This window comes from Bidens hawaiensis, unplaced genomic scaffold (assembly GCF_021521415.1).
Source record: "Bidens hawaiensis isolate Kalapana, Puna unplaced genomic scaffold, B.hawaiensis_p1.1 tig00022524_1, whole genome shotgun sequence".
Taxonomy (NCBI): domain Eukaryota; kingdom Viridiplantae; phylum Streptophyta; class Magnoliopsida; order Asterales; family Asteraceae; genus Bidens; species Bidens hawaiensis.
Window position 1 is genome coordinate 211,381 of NW_027493513.1, and position 16,981 is coordinate 228,361.

Here is a 16,981-nt window from a genome sequence, read left to right on the forward strand (position 1 = left end):
TGCTATAGGTCACAGAGCACGGGTGTGTTTTCATAAACTAGCACTTTCGTTCTAAATTTTGTAAATCACAAGAGAGGTATACAAGGCGATACCATGACAAATGTGCCAATACTGATCCTACTATAGTACATGCTGATTCCCTACAATTGTGTGAGGAGAGCGTTGTAAACAACAAGAAGGAGCACTTCTTCGGCTTCGGGGCCACTACTGAGACTTCCAACATCAGGAATATCCCACGCACTTCATCCTCATACGCATGTATGTAGCTAATTTTATACAATGTAAGTATTATATCGTCATCAAACTACTAATCGTTTATTTTATGCGTGTAGATTGTCATCTTATTTAAAATAATAATAAAAAAACTAGAAGCAATGGAGGCACGTAACACGGCATGGGTGACCGAGGTGTAGGCAAAGAACACAAAGGCGGATGCGCTACAAAAGCACTATGCATATGCTCTGATCAACCATGAATAAACTATTACATCGCGAACAATTAGAAGTAGCACATCCCAACCACCCTCGTCTTATTTAGCTAGATTTTGTTTTATTTATTATTTGTATATACACGTGTCTTGTATTTACTTTTAACTTGAATAATAGTTACTTTTGGTAAGGTAATTTTTTTATTACTAGTAAAAAAGTTACTATCTTAGTCATCTAATGTTAACATAAGATTTAGCAAAAAATTAAATAATTAGTGAGCTTCTAGAATATGATCGAGAGGCTTACACGTAACTAGTAAGAAACGTGTAATAGAGAGATTCTCATTTGATTAGAAGTTACTTTGCATATGTCATCTCTTACAATTCATAAATAGTTTTTCCATGCAATTATTAGTTAATTAATTACGTTTTCCTCTCTAATTAGCCACTTGTCATTTTTCTTGTTCCCCCTTAAAATATTAATATTATTAGTTAATTATAGACTTAAAATAGTGCCTTTGTACACGTGTATGTAGCCATTTGGAGTTCCATAAAAACAGCAAACAAAACTTAAACTTAAAGAATACATGTGTTTTATATCATTGTATCACTTTCATTTATTTATCTATTGCTTCTTATTTATCCATAAAAGATTATCGTGCATATATAATGCTAAGAATACACGTAATGATAATCAATGACGAAATTTGAACTTTTATAGAGGGGCGAAAGCCACAATAGTACTTTTATTATATTAAGTATATACTTCATAAAGAAACAACTTTTTTTTTTACTTTTTGAAATGTATGTTTTACCGCACATAAAGGTTGTGCATATGTACAAGTGTAGGTACGTATATACATACAGTTGTATAATTATATAAGAGTTTATGTATATATATGTTGAGTAGTTTATTTACATAAATATGGGTGATATATAGGGTTGTTTACTGTTTTGTTTAAGAATGTAAAATCATCCAAACCAATCATAGGTCTGGTTTTGTGGTCGGTTTTTGTTTTATATTTCGATCGATCGATTTCAAAATTTTCAACCATAACAAATGGTTTGGTTTGTGGTTTATAACAAAATTCAGTCGTATAAAACTGGATTAGACCGGATCGTAACATTAATATATATTTTTATATTAAGTATAATTCATTATTTATATTGGTTTAAATAAAATGAAAGTAGGCTATTTCAAGTGGGCAACTCACGTTCGTTTTACTAGATGTATACTCATAAAACGAAATTGGGTTACTAGACAAAAATATTTTATGAAAGGTCAATTTATTTTTCAGTTTATAGTAGTAGAACTTAATGGTAAGATGAGATGGGGAATCATTATTGGTTTATTTATTTATTTATTTTGACAAAGCCATAAAATTTAATTATATTATTAAAACCCGCCGACTAAAAATAATTTAGTTGGCCAACGACCAAAATTACATGACAAACAGCCGGTTTTTCAATCACTCGGTTCAACTAATTTTAAAATTACTAATTCTACTTGAAAGCCATAAAAACCTATAGCCATAATTGAATCAACTAGAAGCTCCTTGTTGAGGCCCTTTTTGTTAAAGACGATATCATTCTGTTTCCTTCAAATAAACTATCAAATTAAAAAAAAATAATAATTGCTTCAATTCTTTCTTTCTTTTGGTTACTAAATGAAACATAATTCAACTAAGAACACATCTCCTCCAGTGTTTTAGAGTTGATTTTATTTTCATTATCTTGGTCAAAATTGATGTTCTAAGTTGGTTTTACTTTATGTATTTTGAACAAACTAATGTGATCTCATAAATTAATGATTATGTGTCAATTTATGTCTAGTATGGGACATATGTCAGTTTTGTAGGCTAACTAATAGTTTTTTTTCCATACACTCTCTCATATTAAATATTGAATAAATATTAGATGTTACTTGTCGACTTTTGGTGAAATCTAGATTTTGACTCCTGTTTAATAGCGATTTTCTTTAATTTGATAAAAATAATATGATTACACCAAGTCCCAATTTTTTAACATTTTATAAAACCTATTTAAAAAAAATATATTTATACATAAAAGTTTCCACGTTAATGACATCTCATTCTCCATCTTGTTTTATCAAACACGTCTTACGTGTTTTAGCTGAAATCTTATTTTTGTATATGAACCATTTACTAACGAACAAATGTGGCTGTTTTGGTAATAATTTAAGCACAAAGCGTTTATGATAAGAATCAATAAATTAACAAATATACATTTATTTGGGCTATGCTCTTACAAATATTTTTAAAATAATAAACATTAAAATCTCCAAATAAGTTCCCTTAATACCAACAAAACCCCATAATTGAAGACGACAGTACAATTATCCCAACTCACATGGAAGCCTTTCATTGGGCATATCGTGTGTCTTTTCTTAATTTAATATTTTGTACTTTAGTTCATTTTCTCTCTGTATATACCCTCTTATCTCGTATTGCATGATTCACATCCTCTTTATCTGCATATCCAACATAGATTGTCTGCATGGTAAAGTGATACAATGCGCCCGCGTGAAGCAATAACAGATGAAGCTGCCAGCATGATCTAATGTTTTCTTCAAAGTTGTTAATAAGAAAAAATTAGATCATGCGACATCTTCATCTGTATATGCGTCTCACGAATCTTCAAAACTTTACTTGTGAAACCACTGGTTTTCGCTCGGTTTCTCTTTCATTGTTTTTCAAATGATACTCTGTGATATAAAGTATAGTAACGGCAATTTTCTTTAATTCTTTTCTATAATAGGAAACAAACACACCCTCTAATCCTACTACATCTTACCCACGATAAAGATTTTTTTTAAATATGATCATATATACCACTTAAATATTTCCAAGTTTATTTGATTTCTTCATGCTAAAAGATTCTTGATCTTGTTGCTTATTAAAATTGTTTTCAAAACTTATATTTTGTTATTATTACTATTATATAAAGAAAAAAGAACAATATATATGTAGCATAAGAACAAATCAAAATCAACCCCAAATTTTATGACACAAAACAAATTACAAAAGGTTTCCACAACAAAAACAACACTAGTCTATAAAATGTTAGGCCTGTCAAACAAAACGTCATCGTTTTAACTTTCTATCAAAATTCAAATATCAACTAGAGGTGGTTTTACACTGGCATGTGCCTGTGCTTCTCGCTTTAAGCATGCATTCAAGAAACCATGAAACAAAAGTTTGTGGCGATGTTTTATCGTTATCACAACTGATAAATTACCAACTTTCCGGAAAATAAAAATCCACGTTCTCGTTAACTCAACGTCTATGAATGATAGTGAAGTCCCTGCAAAATAAGTAATATTGTTTGAGCGTGTATTTGTGGTACGTATCATGTTATATTAAAAAAGATTATTATAAAAAAAATCATAGATGAAAATTTTTTATCAAACAAAAGTTAGGATATTTACCGTATTTATTGTGAATTATTGTTGTACTTGTCGATGAATCTGAAGCATCCAATCAGCATAACCGCTCATACCACCGACCTGGTCCTCAACTAAATTCAAGAGTAGAAAGAAACCTTCGCGGGGTTGTTCGCCTTGTCTCACAAGATGACATAATTGATAATATAATTTATCAGCCTCCCTAAGTTTCTTTAGTATGCCCATCAGCTTTATTGACATGTCATTGTTACGTTCGGTCAGACAAACCTGATTCTTCAAAAACATAATCAGTAGTAATAAGTTAGAAAACAAATTACCATGACTAGCAAACGTGTGGTCCTTTTTTAGTGCGAGTGGGTGATCTAGGTTAGGTTGGGTTGACTAGCAAACTTTTCTCTTGCTCGTTTTCATAAAATACTTTTGCAAATCATAAATGCATCAATTATGGTTACAAGAATAGTCTTAACTATTTTTTTAAATAAAAAGCTTTATGAGGTTGTATGTGATAAATATGGACTTTGGGAGCTTGGTTTAAAAAGCGCCTTGCGATCCGATGCGATTCGATCCCTAAAATCGTTTGGTTATTCAAGGTTTAAAAAAGCGAAATGCGTTGAAAGTGGTAAAAACATAAAAGACAAAAAGTGTATTTTAGTCATAGCAAAATAGATCAACAAGATTCCTAAAAAGAAATCATTTGGTTATTTAAGGTGGTTTTTAGTGCTCACAAGCGTGATTATATAAATATGCACAAACCACATGTGTAAAAGAACATACCCTTGAGAAATCAGTAGCTGAATCTTCCTCAACTAGATTTCGGGCTAAATCTGGTGAAAGCATCCGACCAAACCACACAACAAAACGGAAACCATCATCAAATATATAAATTCCTCTAGAATCTAAGCTTTCTGCAACAAGTGGTAGCCTTCTACAAATTTTGTCAAATTCATCATCCACAGTAGGTGTCTACAAGCAAACAAATCTTCCAATATGAGACTTAAAAGTTGGAATATAAACATTAGTAGAGGTGGCAAATTGTCGGTTTAGGTGTGTCGGTAACAGGTCAGAGCGGGGTAATTTGGTAATTAGTGCCATATATGATTAACAAGAGCAAACTCTTAGGCCCATCCAATCCATTTCACCCATTCATTTTAGGTTAGAGTGCTAGATGTTTTTACCCGTATGGCCAAATATAATCCAAACTGAACCATTCATAACTTAATAGGCCAAAACGGTAATTTGGTAACCAGTGTTATATATGGTAACAAGGGCAAACTTTTAGACTGATTCGACCCATTTTACATAGGGGTATGCATGTGTTGGTTCTGGGCTCAACAGAACCAAAAATCAAAAATTCATTTTTTGAGTTTTTGAAACCCAATCGGTTTCAGGACCATTTGGGCTTAAAACTTTTAGGCTGACCAAAAGTAATGAATTTGTGCCTAAAACTTTGAGCCAAAATCTTTTTGTTAATAAATAATTAACTGATGTGATGCACTTGGGTAACAATATTTATGAAATTCTTATAAATTAGTATTACTTAAAATTCAAAAATAAAAATGAAAACCCATAAATTTGGTTCAGTTTGGTTTTAGTTACATGCAAAACCAAAACTGAACCAAAATTTCGTTTTTATCGAAAAGCTAAAATCAAAACGTTGGTTTTTATTGGGTTCGGTTATGTCGAATTTAGTTGCATGAAAAACCGAAACCAAACTAAAAAGTTCGGTTTACGAAAAGCATAAAACCAAACCGTGGTTTTTGTTTGGGTTCAGTTTTTTTGGTTACAGATTATTGTTTTTTTCCCTGTATAATGCGCACCCCTAATTTTACCCATTCCTTTTAAGCCAGGCATTTTTACCCGTATGACCCGCTATTGGATAAACATAATCCAAATCTACCCGTTCATAACTGCACGGGCCAAAATGATTACCTTTCAACAACGGGAACAATGTGAGAAAATAACATACCTTGATAAGATATTCGTCGACTCTCAACAAGCTAGGGTATAAGAGCTTTAACATTTTTTTAACAGGTAAAGCCATCATGGTGAAGCCTGCTGCACACCGTTCATCAAGCTGTGCATCAGCATAACCACCATGAAGTGCTGTTGATTTGCATAGTGATAATCCATATAAAGGCAAATATTTGAGTGATTCTGGGAAAATCATCCTGTTTCCTACACGATGCTGCACTGAATAGAGTTTTCGGTATTCTTTGAGGGCTTTCACGATTTTCAGTTGAACCGCGCTGCGAGCATCTTCCAATTTATATGATAATGATTTCTCAATTGCTGCAGTTCATAATACAATAATGGTTAAACTAAGAGCAGGCATAAAGTGAAAATTGATTATTACACAGGTTAAAACAGGTCACCTTTATAGGCAGGTCAAAATAATCTGGCCTGAATCGGGTCAACATACAACACTTTTTATCTTGGTGTGTTATATACTATTGAGAAACCTACTTATTAGAATAAAAATATATTTTTTTTAATAAACTGATTTTGGAGGTTTTATGTATTTGAGCACATGTTAAAAGAGCCCATTCATTCTATGAAACGTAACCTTTTTAGTTAAATCTTTTAGCTTAGCCCGTTTGACTCATTAGATCAAAGATAACCAAAATTAAACCTTTTATAGGAAAGTGTGCCGCATCTACAAAACAGTAACCATGTTTTTTTCAAAAACTGTCCTGTCCCCTTTATTAATGGATTGGGGGAAGGGGGGAGAGAGAGAAAGAGAGAGATAGTTGTCTTACCTAACCGAACAAGCAAAGAAACAACGGCACCAGGCCAGGCGGTACATCTCTCCTAAATCTGCAACCACTGATGCTGCAGCAGTGTGTACTCTAATACGCCTTTCACCACAAGATGCAGTGTATCTTTTGGTGGTTAAGTATTCACAAATGTAAAACAACTGTCAAAAGTAGCTTTTTAGCTACAGTTTTTCATTTTACCTATTTGACCCGCTACTAATTGAACATAACCCAAATTGTCCCATTTTTCATTTTCAAATAAAAATTTGAAGGATACAGTAACGCAACTTGAAAGTACACAATCTGAGTTGTAAGCAATGTCTCTTCAAGAGCAAACTGCATCGCATAGGCTTTATCACAATCAACTGCCGGGAGTGCCAGCAGATCCGTGGATCTTAGCATAAAATTCCCATGATACGAGGTGAAGCGCACTCCTAGAAAAAGAAACTAAAAAAATAAGTTATCTGAATCAAATGAAGAAAAAATCTGCATATCACAGCCTTAAAATTAGCCAAACCTTTCCCGCATCTAATACGCATTACAGCTTCCCAAGCAGTTTCTCTAGTGAGATCTCTAGCCAACTCATGTCTCAACTTGTCTTTGTGAATGGCAGAATGAAAGCTTGGATAATAATATACCTGGCCGCCAGTGTATTTCGCTAAAGTGCCTGCACGTAAATCAATAAGATATTGTTGATCATTTAAACATTTTTAATATGTAAAGGGTCAAATGTTCACACAAAACTAGAGTATAGTAATAAAAATCTAAATCTTTATTTAATAAAACGAATCAGGTGGCTTTATGCATATGAATACCCTGACAATGTTCAACCCTTTCAACGCATATGACACATGACAGGTTTCCTTTTTAAGTTATTTTTTAAAAGTTTACCCTTTGGCCTGTTAAGAGATAAAAGTTTTGACCCGTTTATAGGTAAATGGGTCAAAACTGGCCATTGTTGCATACCTAATGAGGCTATATCAGTATACTTGTCGCTAAATGCATATACATTAACTGCAACTTGAAATTTGGTGAAATCAGCAGCCATCTGTTTATAAAACGGGTCTTCTGGTATTCTTAAAGTATGCTCCTTATCTGTTCCATAAATACGAAGATCGTCTCCACGCAACTTCAACCGACCAATGCCGAGTGAGGGAAGAGTGCTCTGGAAAATTAACAATTTCCCTCCAAGTTGGCTCTGCATGCAGCAAGTAAAGTTTTATAGTGATGTGGTCGTGTAAAGCAGAAACTATTGGTACATGTAACTAACAAAATATAAGCAAGACTCAAAATTGTCCAACATTATTTAATTTTCGTAATGCAGATGACATAATAGTGGGCGTGTTGTTAATTTAACAACCGTGGAACTTATGTATATGTGACTTTTCAATATAAATACACTATTTATCATTATATCTAGGTTACGTTTGCCAAAGCCTGAAACCATGAGATGATTACTAGTTACACTTAATTGTTGGTAACTGTTACCATTAAAGTTCACTGTTTTTTTTAAAATATCTCATAATTTGCAATCATACTTTTGAACTCTCGATCATTCAGTTGAAACTAAAACCTTTTTCACTTGAACCACTAAATCTGACATCTTTTTCAACATAATCATGACAGAGAGACGAATTGACTACCTTTTGAGATCCAAACAAGTACTTAATTGTTTGGTTTGAACACGTCATGTTAGATCAGTTAACCCAAAACACATTTGTCCACTTTTTTTTTTCTTTTTCTAAGAAATTATCAAGGTGTGTTCCGTTTGGGGGTATGGATATCAAAAATGAGAATGATGGTGAAAGAATGTCTTAAGCATATGGACATGGGTTATAAAATTGAAATTTATACCAGTAATAATGGGTATCTTTCAAAGTTCAAACCCACCAAATACCTCGGGTTTTAAAAAGATATTGTTAATTGTATTTAGTTAGGGTTTTAGCCCATTTGGTTAGATAGAGCCCATGGGCCTTTTATGGGCTGTTAGCTAGGGTTTAGTTGTGTATATATAGGTGTAGTAGCTTATGTATTAGACACACCTTCAAGTAATAAACATTACTTTCACTACAACCATCTTCTTAACATGGTATCAGAGCTACGGCTCTCGATCCAAACCCTAGACGCGATCTGACCCGAACCTGAGTCTGACCAGCCGTCACCAGCAACCTTCAGATCTGAAACAAGCTCCTGCCTTGTTGTTCTGTCCGAGCACTGTTCACGCGAGCCTGTTCACCCGTACTGTTCATCGCCGGAAACACTGTTCATGCCGGAAAACACTGTTCACTGCCAGGAAACTACTGTTCACTGACGAGCACTGTTCACGCGAAATCACTGTTCACAGGTACTGTTCATTGCTGGAAACACTGTTCATTGCCGGGATTTCTGTTCACTGCCGGAAAGTTACTGTTTGCTGCCGGAATTACTGTTCGCTGCCGGAAAGTTACTGTTCGCTGCCGGGATTAACTGTTCACGACGAGTAACTGTTTACGCCGGAATCTGTTCCTGCCCTCCACCCGCACTTGTTACTGGTCACAGTCAATTTTCAGTTTCGTGTATCACTATGGGCGAAAATACATACATGTATACATTTACTAAAGAGGAGCATGATCTTATTCAACGGTTTCTTACCTCCCAGTTGCCTCATCCTCAAACCAGCTCGGCACATTCAGGTAAACCTTCTAGCCTTGACTTATCATGGGTGATTGATTCTGGAGCCACACATCACATGACTGGGAATCGGGGTATTTTTTCTAGTCTTCAAAATGTTTCCCATGCACCAGTACGTCTTGCCGATGGATCTTCATGTCCCGTTCTCGGCATAGGATCCATCAGTAACTCGGAAAACCTAAAACTGTCTTCTATCCTATTTGTTCCTAAATTTCCTACCAGTCTTTGTTCAGTGAGTCAGATTACCAAACAAAACAACTGTTCTGTGACCTTTTACCCAACTCACTGCGTTTTTCATGAACTAGGAACAAATCGGGTAATTGGTACTGGTTTTGAATCAGGAGGTCTCTATCGTATATCCCCGTTTTCGCATCCTGTAGCAAACTTATGTGATTCCGCTGTCAGGGAGGCTCACTGTCGGTTAGGTCATCCCTCTACAGCAGTTCTGAGGCAAATGCGACCAGATTTACCTATTTCGTCTTTTAATTTTCATTGTGAGTCGTGTCAACTTGGTAAACATACCAGGCGTCCCTATCCCCCTAGGGTGCCCAATCGAGTCAGTTCTTGTTTTGAACTGTTGCATTCTGATGTATGGGGTCCTTGCCCTATCAAATCTACGTTGGGTTTTGAATATTTTATTACCTTTATTGATGACTATTCTCGCACTACTTGGGTTTATTTATTGAAATCTCGTAGTGAGGTATTTTCCATATTTCGAGAATTTAATGCTTATGTTCAAAACCAATTTAACACCACCATTAAAACTTTACGATCTGATAATGCTAAAGAATATTTTTCCACCGACTTTTCTTCATACTTAAAAACCAACGGCATTATTCATGAATCATCGTGTGCTTATACATCTCAACAAAATGGTGTGTCCGAACGCAAAAATCGTCACATATTGGATGTTGCTCGCACAATCATGATCCAATCACGTGTTCCTCATCGTTTTTGGGGAGATGCCGTTCTCACTGCCACATATCTGATTAACCGCATGCCCTCAACCGTTCTTCATGGTAAAACACCGTTTTCTATACTATTTCCCAACGATGATCCATTTCCTCTCGCACCTAAAGTATTTGGTTGTGTCGCCTATGTTCATGACCATAGTCCAAAAACCATCAAACTTGATCCTCAAGCCATTCGTTGTGTCTTTCTTGGTTACTCACGGGTTCAAAAAGGGTATCGATGCTATAGCCCATCACTTCACCGATACTTTACCAGTGCCGATGTCACTTTTCACGAGTCTCCTTACTTTCCCGAGTGTTCCACTCCTGTTTCTGACCCGTTTCCCGACCTCGATATACCCACATCTCCCTTCATCCCCACCATTCCTGTGTCAATTCCTTTTACCGATCCAATCTCTACTGATTCTGACCCACCGACATAATCTCCGCCACTGCTTTTCACATATGCTAGGCGGGGTAGGGGTCAAACATCAGCGACTCTTGATTCACAACCTGGCCACGACCCCGAAATACCCTCCGATACTCCGCCTACATCTGAGCAATCCACACCTCTCACTACTACATCGTTACCCGATCCACCAACCTCTGACACACCTGTTTATGATCCTCCTGGTGCCCCACTTCCCGATATACCTATTTCCTTTCGCAAGGAACCCCGGACATGTACTCGTTACCCAATTCAGGACTATGTTGCCTACACCCACCTATCTCCTGAATCTCATGCGTACACCACTACCCTTGATTCCTACCCGATTCCCAAAAATGTGACGAGCGCTCTCGCTCACCCAGGATGGAGACAGGCTATGGAAGATGAAATCGGGGCTCTAAAGTCCAATCATACATGGGATCTTGAAACACTTCCTAAAGGGAAGCGTATTATTGGTTGTCGTTGGGTGTTTACGGTTAAACTACACCCGGATGGCTCCCTACACCGCTTAAAGGCTCGGTTGGTTGCAAAAGGGTATTCTCAGGCATATGGCATTGATTATGATGAAACTTTCTCTCCGGTTGCTAAAATGCCATCTGTCCGTATTTTCATCGCTCTTGCTGCCATTAATCATTGGCCGCTCCACCAGCTTGATGTCAAGAACGCCTTTCTTAATGGTGTTCTTGAGGAGGAGGTATATATGGAGCAGCCCCCAGGGTTCGTCGTTGAGGAGGAGGCCTCGAAAGTTTGTAAACTACGTCGTTCTCTATATGGTCTTAAACAGTCTCCCAGAGCATGGTTTGGTCGATTCTCTAGTGTTATGGGACAGTTTGGGATGACGCGGAGTGCCTACGATCACTCTGTCTTCTTTAGACACCAGAAAGGGAAGAGGATTATCGTAGTTGTTTATGTGGATGACATTATAATCACAGGTGATGACGAGGTCGGGATTTCCGAACTCAAGCAGTTTCTTCAGTCTCAGTTTCAGGTAAGCGACTTAGGTCGACTGAGGTATTTCCTTGGCATAGAAGTATCCCGCTCTCCACAAGGAATACTTCTCTCCCAACGAAAGTATGTTCTTGATATGTTAACTGAATGTGGCTTACTGGGTTGTAAACCTGTTGATACACCAATGCTTCCTACAAAGAAACTCCTCCCAAAGGAAGGAGATCCAATGAAAGATCCTGAGCGATACAGACGGCTGGTTGGTAAACTTAATTATTTAACCGTCACCCGACCGGATATCTCCTTTACTGTCAGTGTTCTGAGCCAATTTATGGCTACACCATACACCGGTCACTGGGATGCTGCCCTTCGTGTCTTAAGATATCTTAAGACCTCACCTGGCTTGGGCATATTATACTCTGATCAGGGTCATTGACGTGTAGGTGCCTTCACGGAAGAAGGAGATGGTCGAATATCAGGGTTCTCAGATGCAGATTGGGCAGGTTGTCCAATTTCTCGACGATCTACCACCGGATATTGTGTGTTTGTTGGGGGAAACCTTGTATCATGGAAGAGTAAGAAGCAACACACGGTCTCCCGGTCGAGTGCCGAATCAGAATATAGAGCCATGGCAGATGTAACATCATAGATGACATGGGTTCGTTGTCTTCTCAGAGAGCTCGGGGTTGTTTCTAATGACTTGATGAGGCTATACTGTGATAATCAGTCAGCTATTCACATAGCCAAGAATAAAGTATTTCATGAGAGGACAAAACATATTGAGGTCGACTGCCACCTTATAAGAGATCGGGTAGTAGGCACACAAATTGATCCTCCTTCCATTCAACCAGTTCATGTGAAGACAAATTTTCAGCTAGCAGACATTCTAACTAAACCGCTCCGGAAAGCTCAGATAGATTTTATTTGTAACAAGTTGGGCATGATTAACATCTATGCTCCAACTTGAGGAGGAGTGTTAATTGTATTTAGTTAGGGTTTTAGCCCATTTGGTTAGATAGAGCCCATGGGCCTTTTATGGGCTGTTAGCTAGGGTTTAGTTGTGTATATATAGGTGTAGTGGCTTATGTATTAGACACACCTTCAAGTAATAAACATTACTTTCACTACAACTATCTTCTTAACAGATATGATTCACCATCTCCATAAATCATTAAAAAGATATAATGCATATACACACCACCAAATAAGTATAGGACAGTGGATATTAAATCACTCACCAAGGTTCTTAATAATGTAGGCCCACGAAACTTACCATAACCAAAAAAGCTGCTTTGAGGGCGGGCCCAAAAGCAGATTCCACATTAACATTATCCTGAAACATCGAAGGCAAGCTATCCAAGAATGCCTCCACCACAGGTCTTGATTCAGACAGGTTGACAAGAAGATCATCTGGCAATGGAACAAAAATATCATCTAAATCCGATACGACCATCATTTGAGGCTGAGTCAAAGATGACTGAAAAAAGTAAAACAAAAATGCAGGTCACATTAGTCAACACTACAATAAGAAGCTAATGCATGCTAGCTAAAGTGCTAAACTCTAAACCACTTGCCTTCATATTGTAAAAGTGAATCGTGCTGTCAAAAGTTATAAACCCAATTTGTGTTCTGGGGCTTCCCAGCAATTTATCCAAACAAGATTTAATAGTTTGTGCCATCACCTAACAAAATGTAAGAAAAGAGGAATGATAACTCACATGTACTCTAGTATGCAATTAACATCAACAGGTCAAATGTGAACAAATAAATCACAAGGTATGAATTCCCAATTATATATCAAAAGGTAAAGCTTACCTCAAGCATTCCACTTTTAACTGCAGATATTGACACATCAATCATAAAGAAGTATAATGGTGGCATTGGAGGCCGAACCATGTATTCAGCTGGAGCAACAAATTCAACAGAACCCTTTGTAAGCTCGGGGTGTTGATCAAGATCAACTCTTTTTCCAGTGGCGTCCAAATGAGCGAAATAATCATTTTGCACTGTAAGTGAATAGAAATAACTTAGCATAAAAGTTCTATATGCGACAGAGAGTAATCAATAATATTCTTAAAACTGGTGATGAAGCAGCATAAAAGAATGATCTGGCCCATTAAACATATATATGCAGCATAAGTGATAGCAAACAATTGGTGGTGAAATGGAATCCCAAAACATCAACAAAAAAGGTTTTAGAACTTGAAACATATATACTTTTACTATGTTGTCAAATTACATGTTTTAGTACAAGATTTTTCAAAGTATTACCATCATTAAGTAAAGCACATATATTGCACCTCCACTTTCTTCCACCATCTGTGAAAGTCACATATGGATTTACATACGTTCGGCACCTTCTACAACGAACGATACCCATTGTGGCAAAATTAACTATTGGCACTTCCTCCTGAATAATAAATAGAAACCAAAAAAAATCATTTTATCAAATAGCACATGTAAGTCGTCATCATCATCATCATCATCATCATCATCATCGTACTCAGTATATCCCACCAATAGCAATGCTATGGTAGGGTCTGAGGAGGGTAAGATGTAGACAGCCTTACCTCTATCCCATAGGGATAGAGAGGCTGCTTCCGGTGAGACCCCCGGCTCGATAGTAGTTTTGCATCAAGCCTTGGACATAAGGCACATAGCACTCAATCATCGGGACACCGGCTGATCGGTGCATGTGCCCTTGTCTTTCGGCTATCAACGCCACCACATGATGCCTGATTAACCTTCCGCCACTTTTAACGTTATTTTCACGAGATTAGTAAAATAACGTCAAAATTAGTGCAATTTTACTTTTGCCCACCCGAGGGTTCACACATATATACATTATATGCGCGCACCGCAAGCAGGGCGTAAAATAGCACATGTAAGTATGTATCTATATTTCTGTTTGCCTTAGTCATATTCATGCCTTAGTGTATAGACTTTTTTTGGCGGAGTGTATTGGTAACTTTAAAGGGGTAAGAGCATTCACATCCCACACTCTATATTACTTTTCATCTCTAATTTATGAAGAGCATTCACATCCCACACTCTATAGTACTTTTCATCTCTAATTTATGAAGAAAAATCTTGTTTTTTACTTATTTAGCTTTCACATCCGATTCTTCATACTCTAAAATATGTAGTAGAGAGTGATAGTAACTCTCTATATGTAGAGGGTAACTATTCATCATTCTATATAGTGTGTAGGAAAGAGAAAAGGTAGTAAAATATGTGTTTGTGGTTAAGATATAGATCGAAATACAGTATGGGGTGTAGAGAATTTGTTAAAATGTAAACAAAGTTTAGAGAAAACGATGTTTTTAATTAAATTATATAAATAGAGATGAAGAAAGGGATGTGAGTGCTCTTAGTGCAACATTTTCTTGTTCATTGAGATAATATCTATTGCCACTATAGTGTACCCACCACTTCATGATAGTTTTAGTCTACTTATATCATTGTATGGTTCTTGCTTGATTCTTTTACCCAGTTTTTATTTTATTTGAAATAGTATATTAAAAAGAGAGAGAGGGAGAGAGAGAGAGAGAGAGAGAGAGAGAGAAGGGTTTCTGAAGCCGCGGGTCTCAGCGAGAGCAGCCTCTCTATCCCCCGGGTTAGAGGAAAGATGTGCCCTCATATCACCTTCCCCAAACCCTACCAGTAGCTTGCAACGAGTAGGATTTTACTGAATGAAAACTTACCCTCATCTCACACTCAAAATCCATTGTTTGTTTATACGTATGTAACATCTATTAGTTGTTCACTAATGAATGAAAACTTACCCCCTCAGGAGCTTCTGCAAGTGGACAAACAACTGCTCCAAGAGGCAAGTGCCACCTGGAAACCAAAGACTGTGAATTTGGAATAGCCCTAGTTGTAAGTCTTAGATATCTAGAATCGCAATTCATGGGATACATCCCAGCAAAAGAACTCGGTTCCACATCACCGTCCAGTGGTCGTGGCAACGCTTTAGCATCAAGTCCACCATCAAAAGATCCAGGAGCAGATCCTAGAGAAAGTGAGCTGAAATCTTCTACCAAACCTGGTGTAACTCCTGTAGGCGGCGCTGAGCCACCTACATATGATGCAACTGGTGGAACTTGTCCATAACCACCTTGATGAGAAGAAAAAGGAGCAGGTATGGCGGACTGAGGTGGAGCATAACCGCCTTGATTATAAACTGGCGGTGGTGGAGGACTTATTGTGCTACTTTGCATACCTGGATAACCAGGGTAAGACGGTCTGGTTGAAGATGGTGGTGGCTGGATGTTTGGTCCAGAAGCAGAATATGGAGGATTATTGCTAGAAGAAACAGTGTACAAGCTTTGAGGTGGAGATCCCATTGGTACAGATGAAACATGGGCGGGAGGAGGTGGTCTCATTGATGGTGGCAACATGGGCTGGCCCACATTAGAAGTTTGAGACACAGGTGGTTGAGATGTTTGAGGAAACTGTGGAGCTGAGAAACGCTGGGGAGGTCCTGTAGTTGGTGGGCCATATGAAGGAGTGGGCCTACCTGGTTGCATGGGTCTAAAACCAGGAGTCCCAGATCCAGCTGTGGGCCCAGGAGAAGAAAATGGAGATGAATTTGGCATAGCAGGAGCTGATGTTGGCCTGAAAGCAGGGGGGTATGATCCAACCATGGGACGAGATGAACCAATGGGCATGTTGGTTTGGGGAGCTGCAAAAGGTGTAGTAGTAGGCCCTTGATAAAAATTTGGACGGTTAGGATTTTCAGTCCCCATTGCTTGAATTTATCTCCTGTATCACGTTCTTGCTATACTTGCATAAATAATCTGCAACAAAATGCAATTCCAAGCTTGTCATTTTTTGGATGCAGCCCAAAATTAGCATTATCTTGTTAAAGAAAGATGATATGAAAGTAATATAGTGTACGTAACACACAGCACAGGTAAAGTGTCTGGGTAAAAAAGTAAATGAACTTACTGTTCTGTGCAAGAAAGAAACTAGAAAAAAATGCAACTATATGCATACATATGTGGCGTATTGATTAAAAAAATGTACGGTTAAGGACTAAAGGGCTACAACAAGCGTGCCGCTAGCCAAACTTAGCATAGACCATTTACAAATGAATATTACAATCGATGTTCAAGCATATAGGCCACTAAGCTAAAAAAATATGCATTCACCCATTTCCAGAATAATATGCAATTTAGTAAAACTTACAGTCCATGGTGCTTGTTCAGGAATTCAAATATAAGAAGTGAGTATATAGAAAATATTATCATGCAAAAAGAAACTCGAGCAGATAAAGATTTTGGACCAGAAAAGTCATTTCTTGGATCACTAACATTCAAATACACCTCCTTGAAGCAACTAAGAGATTAATTAATTCATAGT

At 37.2% G+C, this 16,981-nt stretch overlaps 1 pseudogene across 1 annotated transcript; it reads right to left on the reverse strand.

Annotated features, from left to right (window-relative positions):
* Positions 1 to 3,853: 3,853 nt before the first annotated feature.
* On the reverse strand, positions 3,854 to 16,394 carry LOC143565795 (protein transport protein SEC24 A-like; annotated as a pseudogene). The gene is made up of 12 exons (XR_013141132.1): positions 15,403 to 16,394; positions 13,889 to 14,027; positions 13,433 to 13,623; positions 13,192 to 13,299; positions 12,891 to 13,094; positions 7,571 to 7,802; positions 7,122 to 7,271; positions 6,882 to 7,038; positions 6,608 to 6,730; positions 5,818 to 6,140; positions 4,626 to 4,814; positions 3,854 to 4,118 (listed from the first exon to the last, which is right to left on the reverse strand). The product of XR_013141132.1 is annotated as a protein transport protein SEC24 A-like (transcript).
* Between the last annotated feature and the right edge of the window lie 587 nt (positions 16,395 to 16,981).